The sequence below is a fragment of the Tympanuchus pallidicinctus genome, unplaced genomic scaffold (assembly GCF_026119805.1).
Source record: "Tympanuchus pallidicinctus isolate F22 unplaced genomic scaffold, pur_lepc_1.0 scaffold22, whole genome shotgun sequence".
Lineage (NCBI taxonomy): Eukaryota > Metazoa > Chordata > Aves > Galliformes > Phasianidae > Tympanuchus > Tympanuchus pallidicinctus.
This window is the reverse complement of record NW_026294739.1, coordinates 8,277,557-8,284,328: the sequence shown is the minus strand read 5'-3', so window position 1 is coordinate 8,284,328 and position 6,772 is coordinate 8,277,557. Positions and strand designations below refer to the sequence as shown.

Genomic DNA, 6,772 nt, shown 5'->3' with positions numbered 1-6,772 from the left:
GGTTCTGGCTTAATTCCACAAAAGAGAAAAACTTCAAAGTTAAGGATTGGGCCTCCAATATTTGGTCACAACGTGACACAGTTGCGTAAAATTAAGGATGGTAACCCATGGTGACAGAAGTGGGGAGGGGGTGATCTCTGACTCTGGGTCTTCTTCCTTTTGCTGACTGAATCATAACAAATTCAGAACATAGATGAATTGGTTTTGCAGCTGTCTTTGCTTTTTCTTTTGCAAGCAGGTAAGAAAAAGCCTTCTAGGAAACCTGCGCACATCTGTTGGTAACTAAACTTTTACTGATGATTTTATGCTTCTCAGACAGGTACTAGACTTAACTGCTCTTTCCTGGTGACCTGTTCGGTGTCCTTTGTTTCTGCGGGTTCTTATGAGCAGCCTTTTTTTTCAGCTGGGTGGCACAGGACCATGGCCATCATATCCAGTGACATGCAGTACAGAGGTATGTTGTCCTTCCTGTAACGACCTCAGAAAATGAGAAACAGTGAGGAAACATCTTTCTTTAATATCTCTATTGATAGAGCTTGGGAAAGTGGGCAAGTTTTAGGCTCAGAGCCAGCAAGATTTACTGCAATTTTGTGTAGCAAGTCAATAGATACACAGAAAAGAACTTTTGGGAAGAAGAAAAATCACACATGTTGCTACATCTTATAGGTTAAAGATTTTCCATTGCCATTTGTTCTTTAAAGGAAAACTGGATTTTGTGAGAAACTTTTTTTCTGGGAAAAAATAATCTGCTTTCTGTAGAAAATCAGGGCTATTCATCAGAAAGCCAAACACCTGCAAACCAAATATTTCTGGCTGAAAGTACCAGTGTGGAGTGCTGCTGCTGCTGCACCTCTTGGGAGGATGGCAGTTTGGTGCTTCGTTTCCATGCTCTTTGTTACCAGACTCACAAGTGCCACATCTTTGTTGCTTTACAGGACTGTGTTTAATTAGGGACAGGAGTTTATGTGGCCAAATGGCTGAAGCACGCGGCAGCAATGCTGCTGTGAAGCAGAATCTGGATGTGAGCTGATCTCTCCCTTTTCTCCACATGCAAGACTTAGGGCCCAAGCACAGGCAGGCTGGGGCAGAGTGGATGCTCAGGCAGCCGAGGCTCCAAGATCAGGTGAAGTAGGATTCTCCTTCAATGCAGCACCACAGAAAGCAGAGATGTCCTGAAGCATCTACCATGTGCACAGCTAGATAAGTATTTCTGAGTAGGAGTTATCAGACAGAATCTCTGTTATTTTGCCATTATAAAAAGAATTCACTTGAGCTTTTCCAATTGAAAATAAATTAACCAGCTCCAATAGCATTTGGAAAGCAATGGGCCTGATTGGTCTGTTTAAACTCCAGGAGGTATACTGACACACTGGGTTACCTAGAGCTGGAGTTTCATAATGCATGAAACTAGTCAATTGCTCTAACAATTACATATTTTTTTGAGAACTGTATTTTGGTTTTGGTCAAATCTAGATTTAAAAAAAAAAAAAAAAAAAAAGTAAATTGTTGGCAAAACAAAAAAATAATTATAATCAGGAAAAGCATCTTTTTTGTTCAATCCAAAATATTTAGTTCAGCTTCAAAGAAAAGCTTCATTTTTTTGTCTTGGACCATTACACACATTTTAAATCTTTTTTCTTTTTAAATCTAGGCCAAATTTAAAATGGACAGCTAGAAGTCTTTGTTTTGAAATTGAAGTGTTTTGGCAGTTCTAGAATGAAATGCTCCATTTTGAAAATACTAAAATGAAGTGTTTTGACATTTCATTTTTCTTTCTCTGCATTGTTTCATCTGGATCTACTTGTTAAATTCCATTCAAATTCAGGAAGAGACCCAGTGCCTCTGAAATGCCTCTGTGTGGTATATTTATTATTTGTCAGAAAGCAGTGAGTCATTAAGCTCTGCATCAGTTCAACGTTAAATAACAGGAGAGGATGCTTAATAGGGAATTGATTATATACAGCTATGTTTCTCCCTCATAATTACTGTTGTTAGAGTGAGAACCCAGCAGTGTGGAGCCACTTCAGGAAGGACACAGCTTTCATCCATCTGGCAGAAGAGGTGGCGGACAGTTCCCAGATCCTTCAGCTGGTGCTGTTTTCTCCCCTCCTTCAAGTAGGTCAGTCTTCTTCCTCTCTTAGTGTTAATGTAAACCGTATGTCTTGTGCCAGTGTTTCTGTGGCTGTTAGCTAGAATGAATAGACAAAAAGAATGAAAAACTTAGTTTTCTTAATTTTCTGGTTGCTGTATTCAAAGAGCTGAGATGACCTCATAAGAATAGCTGTAAATTATGATGAAGTTGTAGTCTGAGAAGTGTAGATTGATAATGATTGAGGAGCAGTCCTGCAAACCTCCTTGGTGCTGCTTATGTTGAGTAACCAGAAAATGAGCCCTGGGGGAAGAGGTGGGGGGAGGACAAAAATGTTCTAAGTAATGCTAGTGACACCCAGGAAGTACTGAAGTTTCTAAGACACAAGGCAGGATCTCCATGTACTTCTTCCTCCTGTCTGGAAAGATATGGTCTCATTTTAGGAGGCAGGCAGTGGAAATTCATGTGTATTCAGACAAGGAGGAAACTTTAGTACTCATTCTGTTGAAATACTTGAGAAAGCTTTCAAGGAAGAATTTTTGATAAATGTTAGTATATGAAGTTGTTGCACTTCTGATTTACTGCATTTCTTCTGTCTTTTCTCATTAATGAAGATTGAAGTTGGGTATACTCCAACTCGTTTAAATATTTCTAAAAGCTATCACCTGCATTGGAAGTAAGCAGCTGGCATACCAAGTTTTCTCTTTTTGGGCTGCTCAGCTTCACCAGGGCTATTCACAGCTTGCACTTTACTAAGGTCGTTGGTATCACTGTTACACTTTTTCTGTATTACATGAGGATCAAGTTCCAGTAGTTAACAAGTCAAAAAATATTCCTGGGGGTGGGAGAGGAACTAGGTAGATGAGTGCATTCCACATGTCCACTTTATTTCTGGAATTACTGCTCTCATCCATGTGAGAAATAATTGTGATAAAAAATAGGCCTGACCTGCAGTACCCCCAAACCCAAAGAAATGCTTTTGCAGGCTGCACTCTGAATGTTCCACTCCACTTTGGCCAAGGCACGATGGGATCTCAACTGCTGGCTGCCACTCAGTGTCTGGACACTGAATAGTCTCTGGGCCAAAAGTTGCACTACTGTAATTAGAAATAGTTACACAAAATCAGTTTCTCAATATCTATTCTCTTGAAATTCAAAGCCAGATTTGGCCCACCACATGGACCGAGTTCAATTGAAAGGAAAGAGCTGTATTCTGCTCTGAGTAATGGTGAAGTAGAGGAGAGTTAACTCCTTTGGTTTTAACTGGCTTCAGACCTCGGGTCTCATACTGACATAACTGTGCTGACCTCAGTGGAATTGATCCTAATTTATGCCACTGTAACTGAGAATGCAATGTACATTGTTTAAATTCTGTTGAGCATGTCTTCTTCCAGGATGGAAACTATTTGCAAACTATACAAGCTCTTTCCTAAGATTGAGGCTTTTCATATCTGAGATTTTTGGTGGGGCAAGTGTGTGGGGATAAGGACATAAAGCACACTTTGTGTTTAGTGCTACCTTGTATACTTTGAATCCCACAGTGTCCTGCAAAATTATCACTAGAGGACTCCTGTCCTTTCATCATAATATAAAGAATATTCTATCCCTGCAATCACCCTGAAGGAGGCAGGGGAACACCTTTAGGAACTTAAAATGCCAACATGTAGTGGATACACTCAGGTTTTTTAGATATATGGGGTTGTACTATTTGATTTTTATTTTTTTTTTTGCAGCGTCCGCTTTTCCCATTGTTACACATTACATTTCTGAAGCATGTGTTAAATGGGATGCTGTGCAGCTGAAAGATCACACGTCTCAAATGCTCACTTGGCTCTCCCATACTGACCGCCTGAGTTGCAGCTCTCTGACTAGGGGAACGGTTGCTTTACTCTCGGAACATTGTAAGTTTTAAATACAACATAAAGGAGCCTCCATCTTGCAAGAATAATACACAAACACATATATATACACATGAGTGTGTATATGTATATGCATATATATACAACCTGAAAAGCAACTCTGTCTTCCTTTTCTTCCTTTTTTCAAGCTGACTTCTTCCCCTGTTAGCAATGAAATTTGGCCAGGAATCCAGCACGCCACAAGAAATCAAGTTGTGACCACGTTAAGCGTGACTGGCAGGGCAAGGTTATAGCATGTATGGTATACATACACTATGCTATAGTGACCTGTTACAGAATTAGAGGCTGGGAGGTGTGAGGCTGGGTCAGATAATCTTATTGCAAATGAGGCAGAAATCAAAGCTCAAAGTGGCTTTGGTTGTTTACTCTTTCAAGAGGCATTTATTGAGAACTTCTTATTTTGAAAGCATATTTTGAAAACTTCAGCTGCAGGGTTTGTAAGTTACTTTCCAGAATCAAGCTGTGTACCTGTGGCATACTCCTACTTATCTTACCCTGTTTTGGAAAGATTTATTAAAACCTCTGGTACAAAATGACTGCTGAAATCAGGCTGTCAAAGGAGGAGATGTTCAGCTGCGATAAACTAGAGCACTGCATCACACAGCCAGTAACACTGTAGGGATGGTGGATCTTTCCTGGGAGGAGGCTTCTCAGCACGAAGTTAGGCATTCTGTTAAGAGAAAAAAGAAAGATGCAGGTGAATTCTTTACATAATCAATGAACTTTCTTCATCTCTGTGCCTGAAACACTGATATATATATATGTATATATTTATTTATTTTGAGATCTTCCTATTCACTTGTCTTTCATAATTTTAAATTTCACTTACTTCTTAGACTTAGCTGCCCAAGAGAAACTGCCAATTTAATGTGGCTCTGGTGGGGATTTAACTTGGTGTTTCAAGGTAAGGTAAGCAAGAGCCTGGTATTAAAATAGACACGAGACATAGCACATAAATCAGCTTCCAGAATCACGCTGAAGCACTGTACAAACTTTCATGTCTGAAGTGACATATTAGAAGGGCGCACTGCTCCTCACTTCAGTGTAAACTGGAAAGGAAAGAAACTTTTCAAAATTAACCAGAGCTGGGACTGTAAAAGGTCTTGGATGTCCCATCCCCTTACCAGGTTTAAACATATTCCAAAGAAGCTCATTCACTTACACAGCTTTGCCATGGTCCACATCTTTGCATGATCACTTGTGATTTATGTCACTGTAAGGAGAGACAATCTAACTCTTTCAGCCCACATGCAGCTGGGAAAAAAAATATATATACACACACACACACACAAAAAAAAGTACATATATATAATATACATATATACAAAATTATTTATGTAAAAATTTTTGGAAGATATTACTGAAGCCAATGAAAAGATAACTTTCTTACACTTCTAAGTTTTTGTTCACACATATTGGGTAAGGTCTAAGGACAATTAGGATTTAAGTGCTTAAAAGGTCATTGCTGCAGCCTTGCTTCATTAACACAATACAGAGCCATACACTGGGCGTATGAACCAGATCATTATTAGCAGAACACTGAGCAGGGAAGTGCTTTGATTTAGCATACTCATTAGGGAGCTGTGTATGGCCCCCGCGGGACAGAGGTAGCAGAAGCACTCCTGGATGCAGAGCACCTTGGGATTACTGAATGCCAATCCTTGCAAGCACTTCTAGATGAGCAGGAGTTTGGAGCACTTTCTGTATCCTAAAAAGCTTAAGATGCTGTGAGTATAAGTGGTCATTCAAGGCATTTGGGGCAGTCCTGACATATCTAACTCATTTCTGATTTTTGCCAGCCCAGCCTATAGTTAAACCTCAGTAAAGGAGCACCATAGCTTCTCAAAAAACAAGATAAGCCTATGATGGCTCTTAGCATTAGAAAACTTTTCCTAATGTCCAGTATGAATTTTTCTTGCTGTCAATTATTTTACTATCAATTACTTCTCTCATTATCCTCCAAGCACATGGAGATGGAATTTAGGAATTCATTTATTTGTGTGCAGACTCTTAACTCTGTCATCTCTACTTTAATTATCTTCACTTATTCAATCTTGCCTTTTCACTTGTACTTACTTTCTGTATGTTTGGTCCTTCTCAGAGCTCTTACCTAATAGCACACTCACTTGCAGGACATGCTCAACATTGGACCTGAGGCCCACCAGTGCCCTGTAACTTCCCTTAAGGCAGCCATGTAGTTTTTTCAGTCTCCCTAGTAGGACCACTTTCAGCAGAGGCGCCAATGTCTATTTTCACCATTTAATTAAAAGTGAAAGGAGATGTACTGATGATAAGAAAAGCCAGGCATTTAGCTGGCATAAATTGGTTCCACATCTTGAGTCTATCAACAGCAGCTCACATGAACTAAGCGTGGTAAACCTACCAGGTTTACAAATGCCCTGGCATTAAAACATCCAAGCATCCTGATCTGTTTCACTCCAAGTGCTGATTTTGCCAACTGCAGGTTGGAACTATACCATCTCTCTTGGATTTGTGTCTGTAAATCTAAACCTACCTTGCTGTTTTGATGGATATAAAACTTTGGTTTATGAATGCTTGTTTAATTTATACCAATTGTCTGACCAGAAGCAATCGCTGCAAGAAGTAGAGCTAAAATCATATTAAATCCTCATTCTGCTCTATTTTTTTAATTGTTTAAAATCTTTGCTTAAAAGGTTCTAGTTAATTATTTCAGTGTTATCAAAATGCTCTGACAGTGTACTATATTCAGTGTCATCAGCTCTGATTAACTTTAAAAACACGT

The 6,772-nt window shown here is 39.3% G+C and overlaps 1 long non-coding RNA gene across 1 annotated transcript; it reads right to left on the bottom strand.

Annotated features, from left to right (window-relative positions):
• Positions 1-2,066: 2,066 nt before the first annotated feature.
• On the bottom strand, positions 2,067-5,263 carry LOC128081969 (uncharacterized). The gene is made up of 3 exons (XR_008207483.1): positions 5,171-5,263; positions 4,503-4,678; positions 2,067-2,189 (listed from the first exon to the last, which is right to left on the bottom strand). It is a non-coding gene; the product is annotated as an uncharacterized LOC128081969 (long non-coding RNA).
• Between the last annotated feature and the right edge of the window lie 1,509 nt (positions 5,264-6,772).